The sequence below is a fragment of the Heterocephalus glaber genome, unplaced genomic scaffold, assembly GCF_053883595.1.
Source record: "Heterocephalus glaber isolate CG9 unplaced genomic scaffold, H.glaber_assembly_v1.0 deba00001673, whole genome shotgun sequence".
Lineage (NCBI taxonomy): Eukaryota > Metazoa > Chordata > Mammalia > Rodentia > Bathyergidae > Heterocephalus > Heterocephalus glaber.
Genome location: NW_028258410.1, coordinates 1,063,234 through 1,084,693, shown reverse-complemented (window position 1 = coordinate 1,084,693; position 21,460 = coordinate 1,063,234). Strand labels below are relative to the sequence as shown.

At 38.6% G+C, this 21,460-nt stretch overlaps 1 long non-coding RNA gene across 4 annotated transcripts in view; it reads right to left on the bottom strand.

Moving 5' to 3' along the window:
- The window catches only part of LOC147822059 (uncharacterized), a 53,955-nt gene extending 33,812 nt beyond the window's left edge, over positions 1–20,143 (bottom strand). For 3 of the 4 annotated variants that reach the window (XR_015446007.1, XR_015446006.1, XR_015446009.1), the window contains exons 1-3: positions 20,077–20,143; positions 19,819–19,890; positions 18,791–18,872 (exon numbers count right to left, since the gene is read on the bottom strand). This is a non-coding gene — a long non-coding RNA (uncharacterized LOC147822059). The remainder of the gene's footprint in view (positions 1–18,790; positions 18,873–19,818; positions 19,891–20,076) is intronic. The other variant, XR_015446008.1, reaches the window with a different exon arrangement.
- Positions 20,144–21,460: the final 1,317 nt, after the last annotated feature.

Here is a 21,460-nt window from a genome sequence, read left to right as displayed (position 1 = left end):
TTTTCCTTTGTATGTGAATTGTTTCTTTTCTCTAACTGCTTGTAGAACTTTGTTCTTCTGTTGAGTTTCTGGTATCTTAACAATTATATGCCTATGTGTAGATTTTTTTTTTATCAAGACTATTTGGAGTCCTACATGCCCTGCTTATCTATATGTCAAGTTCTTTTTCCCTGCTTGGCAAGTTTTCTGCCATTATTTCTCTAAGTAATTTTTTTATGTCATCTGCACTCTCTTCTGTTTCTTCGTTGACTCTAATCAGCCTTATGTTATTCTTCTTTGCATCATCTAGTGGCTGCTGGATTGATTTCTCATGGTCCCTTACAATTTTGAAGCAAGTTTGCTTTTCCTGGTCACTAATTGCAATATTATCTTCTATATCTGAAATTCTATCTTCACATTAGCTCATTCTGCTGTGTAGACTTTCAATGGAGTTTTTGATCTACTGGAAATCTGTTTGCATCTGTTATATGGATTCCATTTGTTTCCTATGTTGGGATTCCATCATGTTCCTCAGCTCTTCTCTAGATTTTTTTAATCATGTCTTGCACTATGAACACAATCTCTGCTGCTACCTGAGAAATTATTTCTGATTTCAATTTTTACAGATCCTCTTTTGTTGCCAGTTTGGGGAGTCTAGGTGGTTGAGCTCAGAGTGTGTCATCTCATTTCCCTTTGGGGTTGCTGTAGGTTATCTGGAAGTCTGTTTTTGAGACTTGTTTATGAGTCATCTCGTTTCGATGGGGGGAAGGGTGCCCACACAGCCCACCCCCTCTGTGCTGGTAGCAATGGAAAGGCAGCCCTGAAACCCCCTTGTTTGGGCTGGGAGTGGTGGAATGGTGGCCCAGAAGCCCCTACCTTGTCTGGGAGCAGTGGAAAGGCAACATGGAATCCCCTTCCTCTGGGTTGGGAGTGGTAGAACGGTGGCCTGGAAGCCCCTTCTTCTGCACTCGGGGTGGTGGAATGGTGGCCCAGAAGCCCCTACCTAGGCTGGGAGTAGTGGAACAGTGGCCTGGAAGCCCCTTCCTCTGGACTGGGAGCATTGAAATGGTGGACCAGAAGCCTCTACCTCTGGTCTGGGAGTAGTGGAAGGTAGAAAACATTTTTAACATATTATTCACTGTCCTTTCTTCCCAATGACTTATACTAATTAATTTCTTTCTGGGAAATTAGATGATTCACATTAATGTTAATTTTCTAAAGATATATAAATCAGACAGAAAAATCAATCTTTAAAACCTTTGGATTTTAAAAAAATATGTTTCTTCTCCAGATTCCCCTGGCCCAGAGCAGAAATACTCTTCCTGTCCCCACTCAAATGACTGCATAGAGAATTAATGCTCAGTCTCAGAAATATCATGACGGTCTGAGAAGAACATTCAGATACCACCCCAGAAAGTCAAGGACTGCTTGAACTTGGAAAAAGGAGGCAAGGAGCTTGGAGTCACTTGGACATAAAAGCCCTGGCAGAAATTAACACAGGGAGACACAGATTTGTGGGGAGCAGAGGCTCCTGTCTCTCTTGTGGAGAAAATACACCATTTTCTTTCCACCAAACAACTTGTCCCCAAATTTTTTTGAGGCACTCAGAGGCCATGTAGACCTTCAGGTCTGATAACAACATATTTTTTAATTTGTCCATTCAAAATCAATTTTCCTGAAAACATTATTTTTTTAGAATATGCACATTGCTATTATACTTTGATTTGATAAACTATATATTCCTCTCTGAAAATCTTAGCATTACTTATTGTGAGACACAAGTGATGTGTGTGCTCACATTTTTTGATAAAATCACCTTTTATTTTACTTAGTGTAATCCCAGTTTTCAGAATGATTCTTTCTGTGCACCAATGATGCTGAAAAACTGTCTTTCAATGTTGTCTGTTTATAAAATTTTCAAGCAAATATATTTTCAGAAATAAAATATGTAAGCATATAGTGAGCTGAAAATTACTGTAATCTGCTTTTCTAGGGGTAATTTATCTTTAAGTTGTTCTGCATTCATATTTTACTGTGAGGTAAACTATATTACCTAGAAATTTTAAGTCTTGATCAAATGGAAAGGTCATTCCAAAGTTTCCTCTGAAAAGAGTCTGCAAAAGAACCTGTGAATGACAGACCAGTGTGTGCCTCTGCTCCCAGCCAGCCTCATATACTGCTCATTCAGAACACTGTAGCCTTTGGTCATCCTTGGGGAGCAATTTCCAGGAAATATTTCTCAGCCTGATTCCAAGGAGAAATGTTCAAAGATTTAATAAGCTCTACAGTTTGTCTTTTCCCTTAGAAGTCCCACATTTAGAATATAAACACTTCACCTCCTCATGTGATGCTTCAAGTTTCTGCTGAACTTCATTTATTTATTTTTAAAGTTGACATAGTTATATAAGCTTGCCAGGAATAATATTTATCTTTGAGTGAACAATCATGATTTTTTTGACTGAGAAGTTAGAGAAGTAATTTCCTGAGTTGCACTTTCATTATAATTGACACTATGAAGGATGGAAAAATAAAATTTTTGGCCTGGAAATATTTTATACTTGAATGAATGACTTGGCCATAAATATAATGCTTATTCATTAGGAAAAAGTAGAAAACCATACAATAAAAAAAAAAACATTTGAAACTTGTTACACTTTGTTTATGTAATAGTAATTTCTTCCACTCTTCTCTTTTGTGAAAAAAATCTAATTTGGATATGTAATTTTATGTTTGCATAATTATTATACTCAAGTGTATTGAATATTTTATCCTAATTTTTTGACTAAATATATTCTGCCAGGTCTGTGTATGTAAGCCTATTACTAAGGAACCCCCCATGTCTCATGCATTTGACAGGTCTTCAGTCTTCACGGACAGAACTGAGAGGACAAATAGGCATCATCAGGCCCCACAGGAATGGGGCAGAACCTACATTCTGGTTTAACTGACTGGCTGGCTTCATTTACAGGTTACATTCATGTAATATACTTTGTCATTTTACTGTACCTGATTTTTTTATTTTATGAAAGAAAAGTAAGCAGAAAGACATAAACAGCATGGTTACTATCATACATTTTGTAAATTATTAGTGGGAAAATAACTGCTTTTTATATATAGTCACATAAGATGTTATCTTGAGATGATTAGCAAGAAATTAGAAAATAATAGTTAACCTGAAATATTTTATTAAGGGTTAATTTAGAAATGTTTGAGGGTCTTGTTGTAGCACTTTTATGTGATGTTGAATTCTTAGCACTGCTTTATGAAGACAGGACAGTCATCAGTAATGTCAGTATCTAGAGAACAAGTCATGGAACAACATATAATTGTGTCAGTGTCTGTCAGCCCCATGAGAATTAAGCCAACCACGTTAAAGTTCATTTTATTCATGGTGCAATGTTTTAAACTATTGAGAAATCAAATTCCATACTTAACTTGAGTGACTAAAAGAGCCTTTTTTTCTATGAGTGCTCCAGCATTCATTTGAATTAGGAGACAGCAAGTAGTTCACAGCACAGTCTTGTGACATAATGACTGGATAGTGCAGGGGGATGCAGATAGCTACATAGTGATCATAGGCCATCCAGGTGAGGAGGAAACATTCAGCAGCAACAAAGACTATACAAAAGTACATCTGGGTGAAGCAGTCCAGGAAGGAGATGCTCCCAGTGGGAGTCAGTAAGTTCTGTAAGGTTTTAGGGGTGATGACATTTGAGTAGCTGAGGTCTAGAAATGACAGGTGAGTGAGAAAAAATTACACGGGGGTGTGAAGCTGGGGATCCAGGTGAATGATCAGTATCATCCCTACATTCCCCAGCACAGAGACCAGGTAAATAAGGAGAAAGAACATGGAAAGGACCAGCTGTGCTTCTGCAGAGTCCGTCAGCCCCATAAGGATGAAGCCAGGCACACTGGTGGAGTTCCTTCTACCCATGGTGTTTTGCTGCACTTATCTGTTGAATAATGAAGCTTAAAAATTACTCTGTCTCCAAAAGTACTTTTGTTTATGTGAATGGCTCAGTAAATGTCTAGTCTTCCTAGAAATTGATTAAAACCATTGTGAAGAAGAGTGGAAAATACAATGGCAATGTATAGATATGGGTATAAAATGATAATTGTTCCTGATATATTTAAGGGTTTCATATTGTTTTTTAGCTTGAAACTGATAGTACTTTGAACTCATTCCTTTTACTAACACATTCAATTCTCAGGAAAATATTATACCATAAGGACTCTTAGACACATACTTTTCCTCTGAAAAAAGGGACAAAAAAATCTTATGAAAAAAGAGCAGGTACCTATTACCACTGATTCCAGCTAGATTTTTTGCCTTCAGAGAACAGACCCACAATACTGTGTTCCTGATCAGAATCTATTTTAGCAATCTTGAATTAGGATATATTATTGACAATGCTAAAAAAAAATTATTGTATTAGTCACTGTACTTTTGTTCAAAATTACTCATTATACTAATTAAAGTAATTTCTGTCTGGGTTATTAGGTCATTCACATGAATATTAAATTCTGGAAGTTATAGTAACAGACAAAAAGATCAATCTTTAAAAGTTTTGAATTTTTAAAAATAGACTGCTTCTCCAGCTTCCCCTAGCCCAGAGCAGGAATACTCTTCCAGTCTCCACTCAAATGACCACACAGAGAATTAATGCTCAATCTCATAAATATCATGACTGCCTGAGAAGAGCATTCAGATACCACCCCAGGAGGTCAAGATCTGCTTGAACTTGGAAAAGGTAGGCAGGGAGCTTGGAGTCACCTGGACATAAAAGCCCTGGCAGAAATTAACACAGGGAGACACAGATTTGTGGGGAGCAGAGGCTCCTGTCTCTCCTGTGGAGTAAATAAACCCTTTTCTTTCCACTGATATAAGATTTCCCCTCCTTTTTGAGGAAGTCAGGGGTAGTATGGACCATCACCTCTGGTAACAATGTATTTTTTTACTTGTGCATTCAAACTCAATTTTCTTCAAAACATATTTTCAGAATATGTACATTGTTTGTATACTTTGATTTCACCAACTCTATATTCCTTTTTCTGCAAATTATAGCATTACTTATCACAAGGTCCAAAGGATATCTGTGTACATGTTTTTTGATAAAATACCATTTCTTTTATCTTGTATAATCCTCTCCTATTCTCAGAATGATACTGTGCACTCAAATTGGTCAAAAAACTGTCTTCTACTGTTGCCTGTTTAGAAATTTGCCAAGCACAAAATATTCTCAGAAATAAAATAGGAAACCCTATCCTAAGGTAGAAATTATTGTAATCTGTTTGCTTTTCTAGGGGTAAATTATCTTTATGTTTTTCTGAATTGATATTTGTATTCTGAAGTAAACTATATCACCCTGGAAATTTTGATCAAGTCTTGCTCAGATGGAAACATCCCAAAGTTTCCTCTAAAAAGAGTCTGTGGGAGGAACTTTGAATGGAAACAGACCAGTGTGTGCTGTTCCTCCCAGTTGGCTTCATATACTACACATTCAGAACACTGCAGCATTTGGTAATCCTCAGGGAGCAATTTCCAGGGAAGATTTCTTGGCCTGAGTCCAAGGAGAACAGTTCAAGGATTTAATGAACACAAGATTTTGTCTTTTTCCTTAGAAGTTTCACATGTAGAACATGGACACTTCACCTCCTCATATGATGCTCCAAGTTTCTGATGAACGTCATTTATGTCCATTTTAAATTGACACTTTTTGTATATAAACTTTCCAGGAATAAAGTTTACATTTGAGTGATTAATCAGGAATTTTTTTGACTAAGAAGTTAGAGAAAAAAATTACCTGAGTCATAATTTCTTTACAAGTGACATTATGAAGGAAGGAACGATAAAATTTTTCACCTAGAAATGTGTTATATTTAAAATAATGACTTGACCATAGACATAATGCATATTCATTAGAAAAAAGTAGGGCTGGGGATTTAGCTCAGTGGTTCTGCTGCCTGCAGTGCCAGTGCAAGGACCCGAGTTTGATCCCTGGTACCAAAATAAAGGCAAAAAGAAAAAAGTAAAAAATATTAAAATTCAAAGAAAAAAAATAAGACTTGTTTAAGTTTGTTTTACATAATAGTAATTTCCTCGAGTTATTTTCTTTTTGTGACAAAAAACTAATTTGGATGTGTATCTTTCAGTTTGCATAATTATTATAATACAGGGCATTCAGTATTTTATTCTAATTTTATGGCTTTATATATTCTGCCAGGACTGAGTATTTTAGCCTATTACTAAAGAGCCCCCTCATGTCTCATGGATTGGACAGGACTCCCATCTACACTAACAGAACTGAGAGGATAAATAAGGATCATCTGGCCCCACAGGCATGGGGCAGAACCTACCTTCTGGTTTGTCTGACTGGCTGGCTTCATTTATAGGCTACATTCATGTAAGATATTTTATCATTTTAGAGTACCTGGTTTTTTTATTTTATGAAGAAAAATAGGCACAAAGATATAGCCAGCCTGGACACTACCATAAAATTGATAATGATTATTGGGAAAATACCTGCTTCATTATATATAGTCATGTAAGATGTTGTTTTGAGAAGAATATCAAGAAATTAAAACATAATAGTAAAGCTGAAATATTTTATTAAGAATTAAGGAGAGTTAGGTTTAGGGTCTTCTTGCAGAACTTTTCTATGAGGTTGAATTCTTAGCACTGCTTTACGAAGACAGAATAATCATCATTAATGGGACTATATAAAGAACAAATCATTCACCAATGTATAATTTATAATTTGCTTGAGAAACTTTCCCATGTTTTTGGTAATTTAGGATGAGAAACAAGGAGGGAGGAAGTACTTGGGGTAGGCTTGGGGGAAAGGCCTTAATGAGAACATTTGCATATAAGAAGAAAAGAGGGAAGGAGAAGATACTCAATAGGGGTTTGAGGGGAGAAATAAAGAAGAGAAAGGATGGGAATATAAATGAAAATGGAGGGAAGTAGGGGAGAGTGAAGCCAGTTAAAGAACCAGCAGATACCTGTGTGCTAGAATGTTAGAAACCCTGTGAAAAAACTCTGGCAGGAGAGAACCTAACAAAACAAGGTAAGACCCTGTAGGTGCACACACAACAGCACAATGCTTACAAAATCATACACATGGTGATTCTGTCTCCTTGTGGGGCATCTGCACTGGAGAGGAGGATTTCCCATAGAATTCCACTCTGGTATAAGGCCTAATAGAAGGAGCAACATGGAAATCACATTGTCTTTCCCTATGTCTCTCAGCCTCTGTCCAGGTGAGAGAGGCCATTTCCAGCAGTCTGGAGCTGAGCTCTACCTCCAAGATGACTGAAGAACCCTTGTTAGCAAGACAAACTCCATATTGCTGCTTGACCCACCTGCCTGCCCTTTAGGTGAACTCAGAAGGAGAAAGTTTAGAAACCTCCTCCCTTTAGAGAGTCTCTTAGAAACAACAATTAATCAATTATTGTTTTACAAATGTTCTAACAGCAGGACATTCTGCTTCTGTACCTTTTGCTTGCTTTACTAGTTCTATCCCATAGGGGGGCCTAGAAACTGTTGGCTTCAAAGGTGTATAAAACATGTTTGTCAACCCCCAGTTGAGGCTCCAGTCTGATGCTTGGCTCAGGACCCGGCCGGTAATAAACTCCTGTGTGGATTTAATATCGGTCTCTGGTTGGTTCTCTCTCACTGAGTACAACATTCTTGTTGGTCCCAGCAAGATAGCCAGCTGCTCTGGAGCTTATTATCTTGGAGCCTTTGTTTCTTTTTAGGAGAGACCAGGATCAGACATCTGTGGTGTTTGGCCCCTCTGGACACAGGTCTGTGGAAGGAGAGGCCACTCTGATGGTATTCCAGGGCTCTGGGTAGGCTGGTCCAAGTCAGGCCCTATCGCTGATCAACTGACCCACAGGAGTTTATTGGGGAAGCCTCTAGAGGTAAGAATTGAATGATTCTTAGTGCACTGTGGGTAGGTAGGAGAAAGGCAGATGTGGCACAGGTTTCTCTTACCCAGAGTCTCTTCATGACTGTGAGCAGGCTCAACTGGGTTAGAGTCCTCAGAAGAGTGACTCCCTGGGTGGGGGTCCAAATCCATTCAGCCCCAGAGGTTTATGTGGTCAAGGTCTGCTTTTGTCTGTTGTTGTCTATCTGTCTGCTTGCTTTGTGTGCATTTTGAGTTTTCACAGGCTGAAATTATGTCTTCCTCACAGTCCACAGAAGGAACTCCACTTGATTGTGTTTTGAATAACTTCAAAAAATTTATTCCACAGACAGAGAAGATGAATATGGCATGAAATTTTCCAAAGGCAAATTGCAAACTCTGTGTCAATCAGAATGACCAAGTTTCGGAGTCAGTTGGCCCCTGGTGGGAATTTATTCTGTGCACCTTGCTCACAAGGTTTGAAATGTTGTCATGGGAGTTGGGGCCCCACAGGTCCTGATTGACCTTTGGCACTCATTTGGGACAGGACTATGGTCCATCAGCCCAATCTTCCTCTTCCCTTTTTCCTTTAAAACAGACAGAGCCTGGGGGAGGATTGATTTATGTCCCTTTTATTAATCTCTTCTTGAGTCTGTTTTTCATACCCATCAGCCAACCTGGGATGATTGCCAGCAGCTTTTACAGATCCTGTTCACCACTGAGGAGTGGGACCACATTTATCAACAGGCAGTCAAAGAGGCCCTGGGGCCAAACCCTGGCATCATTCCTGGAGCTCTGAGGCATTTGGCCAAGGCTGAAACAGTAGTTCTGTTGTGACACCCCAAATGGGACCCCAATGATGATGATGGTAAGAGGAGGCTGGGGACCTACCACCAGCACTTATTAGGGGGACTCTGGGCAGTGGCCAGAAAGCCCACTAATTTGAGTAAGGTAAGTGAGGTTTTCCAGGGAAAAACAGAGTCTCCAGTTGCATTTTTGGAAAGACTCTTGGAAGCCTACAGATTTTTCACTCCTATTGACCCAGAGGTGCCCAAAAATGCAACAGCTTTAAATCTGGCCTTTGTTTCCCAGTCGGCCCCAGGCATTAAAAAAATTACAGAAATTAGAGGGATTTGATGGAAAGAATAAGACTGAACTCCTGAGCATAGCCCAGAAAGTTTATGATAACCATGATGCCCCCAGAGGCAGTCCTAGCCAAGAAACTGGGAAAAGTCATTATTGTTACACTCTAGGCACAAGAGACAGTCCCTCCGGACAGAAAAAGAGAAAGCCACCTTTTTGGCTTTAAAGAAAGCCTTAGTGTCAGCACCAGCCCTGGCCTTACCTGATGTCACCAAGCCCTTTTGGTTGTCTGTGGCTGAACAAGGGGGCATAGCCAAAAGAGTGCTAGCTCAGGCATTAGGGCCTCAGAACAGACCTCTGACCTACTGTCTAAAAGACTTGATCCTGTGGCAAGTGGATGGTCTACCTATTTGAGGGCAGTTGCACCCACCACCCTCCTGGTCAAGGAGGCAGATAAGCTCAGCCTGGGATGGGACCTGGTCATCACCGCACCACATGCAGTGGAAACATTGCTGAGAGGAGCCCCAGAACAATGGCTCTCCAATGCCTGCCTCAGTACTAGCCCCTGTTGCTGGATGCTCCATGCATCAAATTCACCTGAGAAATGACCCTCAGTCTGGTCACCTTACTCCCAGACTCTGGCTCATACGCATGCCCCTCCATAAGTGTCTGGACACTCTGACAACTTCCACCACCAGCAGCCCAGATCTGACTGATGTTGCCCTGTAAAGCCCAAATGAGACCTTCTTCACTGATGGAAACAGCTTCATGGAAGACTGAGTCAGGTATGTGGGGGGCAGCCATAGTCAGTCCAGAAAAACAGGTACACTGGACACAGGCATTAAGCCAAAAGACTTCAACGCAGAGGGCTGAACTAATAGCCTTAACTCAAGCCCTGTTAGGTCAAGACAAGGCTGTAAACATCTACACTGACAGCTGGTATGCATTCTCCACTGCCCATGTACATGGTGACATCTACAGACAGAGAGAGCTGTTGACATCAGAAGGGAAAACTATAAAAAATTTTGACCTTATTGGAGGCAATTTGGAAACCCAGGGCATTGGCCATTATTCATTACAAAAGCCACCAAAAAAGAGACAGCTTTGAAGCCCATGGTAACTGAGAGGCCGATGATGCAGCCCAAAGGGTGGCCAAAAAACCAGTGGGGCCAATAGACATTCTGCCTGTCTGGCCCTTTGGCTACCTGCCAGAAAAGCCCACCTATACCCCGGAAGATAAAGAGGAAAATCAAAAGTGAGGGGGTACAAAATTGGACTCAGGCTGATGGAAAGGGACAAAGGAATGAATTTGTCTCCCCTAAGCCCTGGGGCAACAACTTGTTCATCAGTTACATCACTTAACTCACCTGGGAAAATCAAAGTTAAAAAGACTAATGAGCTCTAAGTTTTCAATCCCAGGACTGACCTCTATGGTCCAGGACATCAGTTCCAGGTCTCAGATGTGTACACAGTTAAACTCCAAGGCAAGACCAAGAAACAAATGCAATTGACTATGGGGAAGAGAGCCAGGGGAACATTGGGAACTTGATTTCACTAAAATAAAATCCAGCAATAGGTTCAAATATTTACTGGTATTGGTTGACACCTACTCAGGTTGGGTAGAAACTTTCCCCACTCATAAAGAATCAGCCAACATAGCAACTAAGGTTTTGCTCCCAGAGATAGTTCCCCAATTTGGCATCCCTCATTACCTGGGGTCTGACAATGGGCCTGCCTTCATGGCACAGATGTCCAAATTGTTGGCAAGGGCACTACATATCAATTGGAAGTTACACTGTGCCTATCACCCACAAAGTTCAGGGCAAGTAAAAAGGATAGGACCCTGAAAGAAACCCTGACTAAATATGTTCTAGAAACTGGTGGTAGGTGGCCTGATCTGCTTCCTCTAGACTTGTTAAGAGTTAGATGCACCCCATATGTGACAAGTTTACCTCTTTTAAAATCCTATATGGGAGGCCACTGCCACTCCTCCCTAAGTTAAACTTCAACAGATAACAGAGAGTGTTTGTGTCTCTTTACTTCAGGCTCTTCAAGCCTTACAGATTCTTCAGAGTGAGATCCAGGCTAAAAAATAACAGGCTCGAGAAAAAAATCTTTGCAACATTCCAGCCCCATGGTTTCAAGCCAGGAGACCTGGTCCTAATAAGCTTGGTTTGCTTGCACCAAGGACTTGACTAAATACATTCCCAAATCAGTCTTGGCTACCCAATCTGCCACTTTATTTTGTGTCACTATGTACGTTGTTCCACAAGTCTTGTATTATAATAAAAAAAGGGGGCTATAAATACCTGGAATTAACCACTGAACACTATAGGAGTAAATGGGCTGTCCCCAGTTTAGTAACCATTCTGGTGGGATTAGGAATAGCCAGGTCAGCTGCTATAGGAACTTCCTCCCTGATCCTTCAGGACACAAATTTTAAAGCCCTAAGCCACCAAGTGGCCAGAGATTTGGGTCACCTGGAAGACTCGATCTCTAGATTAAAAAAACAGGTGATTCCCTAGCTGAGATGGTCCTGCAAAATCAAAGGAGACTTGACCTCTTGTTCATAAAACAAGGAGGGTTATGTGTAGCCCTAAAAAAAAATACCTGTTGCTTCTATGCTAATCATTCTGGTGTCATTAGAGATACCTTAGCTATGGTCAGGGAAAATTTAAAGACTAAATATGCTCAACAAAAGGATCGAAATTGGCTTCAAAATCTATTTGACTGGTTCCCATGGTTAACTGCCCTACTTTCTGCTGTAGCAGGCCCCTTAGTTATCTTACTTCTATTTTTGCTCGTGGGACCTTGCATTATAAATGCTCTGATTAAATATGTTAGACAGAGGGTTGATACAGTTAAACTGATGGTGTTGAGACAAAATTATGAGATTTTAAAAGATGTTTAAAAAAATTCAAAGAGTAAATACAGGAATCAAAGATTTGATTAAGTTACAAGAACCAGTGAGAAATGAAGGACCCTTGTTAGCAAGACAAACTCCATATTGCTGCTTGACCCACCTGCCTGCCCTTTAGGTGAACTCAGAAAAAGGAAGCTTCGAAATCTCCTCCCCTTAGAGAGTCTCTTAGAAACAACAATTAATCAACTATTGTTTTACAAATTCTCTACCAGCAGGACATTCTGCTTCTGTACCTTTTGCTTGCTTTACTAGTTCTATCCCATAGGGGGGCCTAGAAACTGTTGGCCTCAAAGGTGTATAAAACATGTTTGTCAACCCCCAGTTGAGGCTCCAGTCTGATGCTTGGCTCAGGACCCAGCCAGTAATAAACTCCTGTGTGGTTTTAATATCCGTCTCTGGTTGGTTCTCTCTCACTGGGTACAACAATGACCTCTGTCCTCTGCCAGGTTTGCCCTTAGGGAACCTGGACTTCAGCTGCCCTCCCACCCTTTGCTCTTGGGAGTGAGAGTGAGCGGAAAACGCAGGGTCTGCATAATCTGTGCATATGTTCTGACCATGGCCCCAGTGCCCCAATTCCCAGGCCTGGATCTCTGATGCTTGGATGTCCTGTGTCTATGAGCTGCCCTGGTTACTCTGAAAAACTACAGCAAAGCAGAGGGCCTGGGGCATCAGGATCTTCACAGAGATAAGGAGCTGCTCACCCCCTGCCTTCCACATCTCTCTGAAGCTCTGCTCCCAGCTTCAGATCCCACATCCCACAAATCCCCCTAAGCCTGAGCTCTGTCCTGCAGCAGTGTTCAGAGCACCTTGAGTTCTATATGCTGGCCTTTTGTGTTCTGCTGTTTCCCTTCACTGGGCTGGATGTGCTCACCACAAGCTGGGCTTATGCTCTCTGTCTCACTCCATGGAGAATTTCCCACCCTGGTGTCTGCTCTTCAGCAACCCAGGCACTAGGCCATTTGCCTCAGTTCCTTGATTTCTTTCTTTGTGTCCCAGCTGCCTTTCTTTTGGATCCAAGCTAACTTTTAAGAAGGTTTCACTGCCTGTGTGGAGAGAAGTAGCTGTTGCATCTTGAGGACCAGAAACCAAAAGGGTGACTGGTCTACTATTCTACCTACCAAAATAGAGAAAGTGATTCCAGATATCTCTCAGCAGAAGTTTTGTTGAATTCCTTCTGCTGCTTGTTCTACTTAGCCAGAGGGAGAGGGGGCTTCCAAGATGGCACCAGACCTAAACCAAGCCTGTCTCACTGCACAGGGAAATACTGGGAAGCATCACTACCTTCCTATGTGCTAGGCTCAACTCAGTTCTCCTCCTCAGGCTCTATCTCTGTAGCAAATTTGGCACTTGTAATGTGGGGAAGTTTCTCTCTTATCAGCATGAGCAAGTGCAAGTCTCCTCCACACTGAGCAATCACTTATTCTGTGCCTGTGAAGTACTTCAGTTACTCCTCTTTTTAAATACCATATATCTGAGTTTTACCTGATTGCTAGCTCTCTCATCTCCCAACCGAGGGATGCTGTGGCTCCCCAGTCTCCTCATAGATCTTAGTATCTGCTGACTTGGACAAATATCTTTGACTGCATGACTTCTCTTATATGATAAACACAATATGTAAATAATGTGAGGAGTAAAGAAAAATAACAAGAAAGAAAAGCAATGCACAGTGGTGCAACTCTGTAATCACAGCAAAAGAGAAACTGGTTTGAGGTCAGCCTGGACTACATAGCAAGGCATTTTGTCAAATGATTTCCCCATCAAAAAACAAAAGGAAGAAAACCTACAGGTAGGCATGATGACATCAGTCTGAAATCTAAGCACTCAGGAATCTGGGGTCAGAAGATCCTCTCCAGTGGCCTACATCTTGAGCCCATGGCCTAAACTAAAGCATGCAGTGAGACCCTGTGTCAGAGGGAGAGAGAGAGAGAGAGAGAGAGAGAGAGAGAGAGAGAGAGAAGGAGAGAGGGAGGGAGAGAGAGAATATGAAATAATAAAAAAAGAATTATTTTTCATCATGGGACATAGGATCAGGGAATGATAAGGAAGGAAAGGGCAGGGCTGGGGATTTAGCTCAGTGCCCTGCACCTGCCTTTCAAGTGCAAGGTCTTGAGTTCCATCCATTGTACAAAAACAAAAAAGAAATAATGGAGAAAGGCAGAAGGGCTAGGTTGATTAAAATGATCAATATTGATAAGTACCAGTTCAAAATACTTTGAAATGAATTGTGAGTCACTTGCCTTAGCCTTGCCATTTTCTAGTCTATTGTCATGTAAAATTTTATGGAATAAATTTGCATACTCATCATAGTTAATTTGTCTTTGTCTTAACATTAGGAAGGAAGGAACAAAGCAAGGAACAGGTACAACAGGTAGAGAGGAAGGAAGGATGGAGGAAACATGAAAGAATGAATAAAAGAAGGAATGAGCAAAGAAACGATGTAGCAGCAAAAGAATAGAGTGGATAGGATCAGTTAGAAAAGGGCTGAGTTGAGGTGCATTACATTCTCAAGATTCAGAAGTGGATAGTGCTCTGGTAAATGTGGTGTTATACGTAGAAAAGATTCTTGAAGTAATAGTAATGAATAAGAGGTTCCCTTTGCACATAAATTGTAACAATCTACAATAAAACTTCCTGAATCCTTTTATTAAAAATCCAGTTAATAACAAAATCATAATTTTCAGTGAGCCTTTCCTAAATTCAAATTCACATTTATTCATATAATCTAAATTTCAAAGACAAGTCCCTTTCAAAAATATGTGAATCCCATGAAATTTCTCACTTTGTGCAAAGCATGGATGCAAGCTCAGAGGAATTTCAGCTACATATTAAGCCATAGTTAAAGTCAACCATGAGCAGATGTGAAAACCAGTGAACCTGTAATTGAGAGAGCTTATATTAGCTCTCCAAGTCTTCTCTGTTCATCACTATCAAACATGTATAAGAATAAATAATATAATCAACTTGTTCAAATACTCATTCCTGGTAGTATTTGTATAAAGGCATGATATTCATTTGATTAAGCATTCTAGTGGAGAGGGTAAACAACAAGCATGAAATTGTCAGAATTTACACTAGGTAGATGGAAGTTATGGAAATTTTCTGGTATTACACTGGAAATACATGTGCATACACACCTACATGCATGCACACACACAAAATCAGATACATGAAATCCTACAACAGGGTCATCAGTAGAGTTACTGCAGATAATGAAACCATGGAATTTATCTAAGTAGAATGAATGTTAAGAAAATGGAATGAATAAAAGTATAAAGTAATGTAAGGAAGTAAGGAAATAGGAAAAATGTGAGGATATACTACTCAACAATTTTTTACCAATAAGAAATTTAGGAAACCATTGGCTAAGCAGTTCAAAGGATTCTGGGAAGGATAACTATCAAGGACACTTGAATCTTTGCAGAAAAAGAAATGACAAGTGTAATAACATAAAATTAAATGTGGAAAATATTGGAAATTTTAATTTCAATTACTTTAAAACGAGGACTGAAGGAAAATTGAACAATTACATTATAAGTTTGATCACATAAAAAACATTTATAAGAAAAATAGCAAAGAAGTGGGAAAATTGATCAATATTACTCAAGGGGTCTTTCATTTCTGATTGTTTAATAAGGGCTGAATATGTAGCTTAATGGTAAAGTGCTTGCCTTTAGTTTTGCTTGACCTGCGTTCAATGTGCAGCACTAAAAAAGTTATTATATATATATGATACATATATATGACATATATACAATTGGTAGACATTAGTATAATATGGGGTTAAAAACAAAGGTTGTTACTGCATGGAAAGCAATAAATTGAATATCAAATATAAAACAAAGGTATCACCAATCCTCACAAAAATTAAAGTGAAAAGTAAAATATATTCTAAAGACATTCTGCTGATGAACTTGATGATTAAAAAGTAAAGTTCTTTAAAGGTATATTAGAAGAAATAAGTAATATGAGTAATTACTCACTTATAAATGAAAGTATTTTATGAAAAGCATTCATATAAATAAAATCTGTGCAATGTTTTTTCTTTCTAAAACAAATTCTCACCTGTCCTCCACACTGAATATTGGATGAACTCCCTCTGACTATGTGAGAGAAGATAACAGAGCCAAAAGATAGAACCTGGGTTACCTGCCAAAAACAGCCAATCCAAAAGTAATCTGAGCAACAGGGTAAGAAACACCAATAAATTCAGGTGATAGCCATGAATATTGTTTTGTGTTGAGCGAGTCTATTCCGAAATGTTTTATTACACTGGGAAAACTATTTGCTGATACAATTACCCTGCCAGTCATCATCCACCATCTGACAAGTTATTTTTTCCTTTACCAAGTTCATTTTCTGTATCTAAGTTCATATTTGTAACTTTGAAGCTTTAGGCCCCAATGTCAAGCATAGTGTCTTCTATTAGAAACTGTACAAAACATTGAGACATGCACACGTTTCAGAGACTGCTTTTTTAGTAAAGTATAATAGCAGTGTTGCCACCTAGCTATTAATTATTAGGAAGCAAAACAAGGTGTGTGTATTTTGCTGTACTGCATTATGATCTTTTAAAAAATCATATTTATATTCCATACCACACTGACCTGGCCCTGTGAAAGAAGGCATAAGATCCCACATTATTTCAGAGAAATAACTTCCATTATGTGAGCCATGTAGTGATATGAGAAACAAATGATTGGGCAAATGCAAATAATTAAATGTTTCTTATGGCCAAGAGATTAAATTATCTTCATTTGATAACATGATATAAATGATTTGTATCTTATTTAATAAAGAAAAGAAAATAACACTAATTTATTTAAAATTTAGGAATTTCTTCATTTTTAAATAATGTTTTCCAAGTCAGAGATTGTTTTGTCAAGTTTGCCAACAAAAATCAAAAGTGTAAATTTCTGCTCATACAAATACATAAAAATGAGTGCAACAAAATACCACATCTTATAAATGTATCAAAGTGCTTGCACTAAGAGTATGAATATTGCTCATATATGGAAAACATGTTAATCTTGTGAGATAAAATTGAACAGATTTATTAGATATAAAACTTTAAAGTAAGTAAAGATAGCAGCAAATATTACACAAGAAATTACAGAAATTTATATTAAATGCATAGACATATTCATAACCAGTGATCTGGAAGAACATGTATAGGAATGTCAATAATTAATATGAGGTTTTCCTTTTCTTTACTAATTGTCATTTTCCAAACTGTCTTCAACATTAGGACACATTACTTTCCTATAACTTCATTCTAATTCAATATTTAACTTAAATCTGAATCCAAAATTGGAACTCCTGGCTTCTTTTTTTTCCTTTCTAAGTGTATGTTTGCATATTAAATTAACAAAAATTCATAAATCATGAAGAAATATTATTCAAAAATGCATTACATATTAAATATTATAGTAATGTAAAGCATCTTATGATTGCCAGTATTCATTGTTATTACCCTCGATGTTTTACAACCACCTTCGATGACCAGATGGGCAAGAAATTATTACATATCCTGTGCAGTTGATGATACTGACTGTTAGAATTTCATTGAATTAATGTGGGTTGTACACTAGAAAGGTGGCAGGACTAGAATCTAAATGAGTAAATCTTGATTTTAAAGCCATTTTTCAAAACATTGTTGCTATTAATCTCTATTATAAGCAGAATGACTAGCATAAAATTCTCTAAAATTAGAGCATACATGAATATGGTATGATGTCATTTTCAATACAATGAGGATATTTTGTTGATTTGCAGTTTAGTTGCCCTTGAAGCCACATGTATTTCCTCACAGATACATCAAATATTTCATGCTTGCCATGAGAAATATAAATGTCTAAACATCTGTGCCTGGAAATGGCCACTATCATGTTTGTTAATGAAAGGACAGCTGGAGATGAAAAAAAAAACAGTAAAAAAACACAAAGTTTGGTTCAAAAACAGACTAAATAATTTCCCATTAAAAAAATGAAAATACAAGTGTAGATGCTTAGCACCACTGTGATATAAACTGTCTGCAACCCTTACTCTTCTGCATTATTCTAACAACAGCATTCTTCACTTCCTTGTTTCTGAGACTGTAAATGAGGGGGTTCAGCATGGGGATCACAATCGTGTAAAACACAGAAGCTACCTGATCCTTTCCCAAGGAGTAGGACGTCTTTGGTTTTAGGTAAGTAAAGATCATAGTGCTGTAGAAGATGGTGACTCCCAGGAGATGGGAAGCACAGGTGGAGAAGGCTTTTTTCTTTCCAGAAGTGGAATTAATTTTCAGGATAGTGCAGAGGATGGACATATAGGATCGAGGTATGGTGACAAGGGACAGCACTAAATTGGATCCAGCACAAATGAATATAAGGAGTTCAACTTCAAATGTGTCAATGCAGGACAGGGCTAAAATTGGGGATATATCACAGAAAAAGTGCTGGATGACATTAGACTTGCAGAAATGCAATCTACTTATACAAATGGCAATCACAGTGGATTCAATAAAACATATCATATAGGAGCCAGTGAGCAGAGTACAGCACAGTCTTTTGGACATAATGACTGGGTAGTGCAGGGGGGTGCAGATAGCTACATAGCGATCATAGGCCATGGAGGAGAGAAGAAAGCATTCAGTGCCACCAAGGAGGATAAAAAAGAACATCTGTGTGAAGCAGCCCAGGAAGGAGATGCTCTTGATGGAAGTCAGTAAGTTCTGTAAGGTTTTAGGAGTGATGACACTTGAGTAGCTGAGGTCGAGAAATGAGAGTTGAATGAGAAAAAAGTACATGGGGGTGTGGAGCTGGGTATCCAAGTGAATGATCAGTATCATCCCCACATTCCCCAGCAATGTGACCAGGTAAATCAGGAGAAAGAGCACAGAGAGGACCAGCTGTACCTGTGCAGAGTCTGTCAGCCCCATGAGGATGAAGCCAGGCACACTGGTGGAGTTCCATGTACTCATGGTGAAATGTTTTAAACTAGTGGGAAATCAATTTCCATAGTTACCTTGAGTGAGTAAAACAGCTCTTTTTGCATAAGTGGCCCAGAATTTAATTTAATTAATTTATTCTTTCTGGGAATTGACAAATACTTTGCTGATATGAACAAAAAATTCCAGTATCAGATAGAGGACAAGGTATCAATTAACATTTGCTTCTGACATAATAAAAAGTTACAATCCTATAGAATTAGCTTAAGTATGATACACCCTAATTGTTTTCTTTATTAAAACATTTAATTCACACATAATTTTTATACCCTAGTCACTGTTATCCACATATTTTAGGATCACAAGAAGAACAGAGTAAAGAACTTTTGTAAAATCAGAGCAATTACTTCTTATCACTGGAATTCTACCAAGATATTTTGCCTCCTGAGAGAAGGCAAAAACTTTTGTGTTCATGTTTATAACTTGTTATTGCAGTCTTGAGAAAGTAAATGGAACAAATTATAATTAAAATAACTTCATCTTACTTTTTATTTTAATTTAGTTCCCAGTGATATTGGGCATTAATTACAAATCAATTTCACAGTTTAGTAAACCTAGCTGAGGCACAGTAAGATTATATACTGCATATAGTAATGAATTGCTGAATATATCAATCAAAACTCAGAGGGTAAAATAACTTTTTGAAAATTAAGATATTTTTAAACATAGGGTATTGCTCCTCATTCCTGGGGCAGGGTGTTTATGCTTTTGACCTTAGGAAGCCACTTTTCTCTAAGAGATAGAGAAAAAACTAAGCTTTAAAGTTTCATTTTGCACTGTTGCTTGCAATTCTATATTCTCTCTTTTCCTGCTTCTAATATTTTAATATTACTTTGATAAGCTTTAAATGTATGTATATGCATATTCTTATAATATAGTCCCTATTTCATTATATAATTTCAAAAAAACACTCCAATTTTAAGAGTGGTACTTACTGTGATTCAAAGTTGGTGAAAACAAATTTTTTCATTACTGTCTGTCTAGAAATTTGAAAATTTCAAATTTTTCTGAAAGAAAATATAATAAAAATATAAGAAACAGATTTTCAGGTATATTTTTTCCCTGATATAGCTACTTTCATATTTTTTATAAAAGTCATAGTTATATTTTTGTGCATTTCTCTTTTTTAAATTCTGAGATAAATTAAATCACCCTAGCACATTTATTCAGGTCTTGATCAAATGGACACTTACCCAGTAACTCTTGTCTGAAAAGAGTCCCAGAGAGCAAGTGTGCATTTAACCAGAACACTGTGCACCCTGCTTCCCTACCTAGTGATATCAGGGCATCATCAAGGAGCATGCAGGGCTCTGCAGCACGTGGTCACCCTCTGGGCCTAAATCCAAGGAGGAACACTGGGCATGAGGCCAAGGACCGATGTTCTAACAATAAATGAGCAAAGGATTTCCCCTCTTTCCTACGAAGTTTCAGAGAGCAGAAACACATTTCCAGATGATATTCTGAGTTGTAGATAAACTTTATTTACTTTTAATTTGTCACATAATTATTTAAATTTGCAAAGAATAATGTTTACATTCAATGGTCTGTCAGTATTTTGTTTTGTTTTCTTGTGTTGTGTTTTTGTTGATGTTGTATTTTACTAAGTGAGTGTAGATAAAATTTTAAGGAACACATTTATTTTATGCCTGACATTATGGATGGAATGATAAAAATTTCTTCAGGAAAGATATTGTAAATAAGACTATGATTCTATTATGGGAGGGACACATAGCTGGGGTGAGCAGCCAGCCTGATCAAAAACTTAGCACCAAAAGGAATTAGAGGGATGAAGTTTAAGAAAGGAAGATACTTTATTTGTGGGAAAGAAGAAAAAAAAGCAGACAGAAATGAGCTGCCCTCATGAGAGAAGGCAGGGTCTGGAAAAAGATGGACAGGTGCAAGCCTCATCCCTGGGCCTCTTTAGGGTTAGGACACTCCATCCCAGGCCACAGCACCTGGACAGGGCACAGTGTATTTCCTAGCCTGTCTTTGGCTGGACCTCAGGTCCCAGGATCCTTGCCAGGCACCCTTGCCTACATGCAGGTTCCTTTTGGGAGGATTTGTTGGACTCCTTCCTGCCCTGTGTGTTGCATTAAAAGGTGTGGGCTTGCAGGGGAGCTTTTAGAATTAATGAGGTGATGTGTGTGTACCTGGTGTTGTAACACAGTGCCCCTAGAGGGAATATATAAGTGTTTATATTTTAAAAACTAAATGACAGTTTTCTCTTTCTTTAGGTAGCTGCCCCATCCATGTTCCCTCTGCATTTTATTGAAAGTGGGGCCTCTCCTGCTCTGGCTTCCTCCTTTGCCTGTCAGTGCCTTTTCTCATCAGTCTCTTCCTTATAGAGCATTCCATCCTTAGGTGTAAACTCATTCTCATTGTGCTCTCTGGTGCATTTCTAGGTCTTCATTCTCTCTCCTTCTCTACCTGTGTCCTTTCAATCCCTCCTAAGAAATTCCTCCAGCGAAGTTGTGACATTTCATCTCAGGATTAGCCAGTGAATCTGTTACAGAGGACAAAGCCACTTTGAGTAAGATTTCCTACTAATTTCCTACTAATAAGGCCTAATGCAGCCCT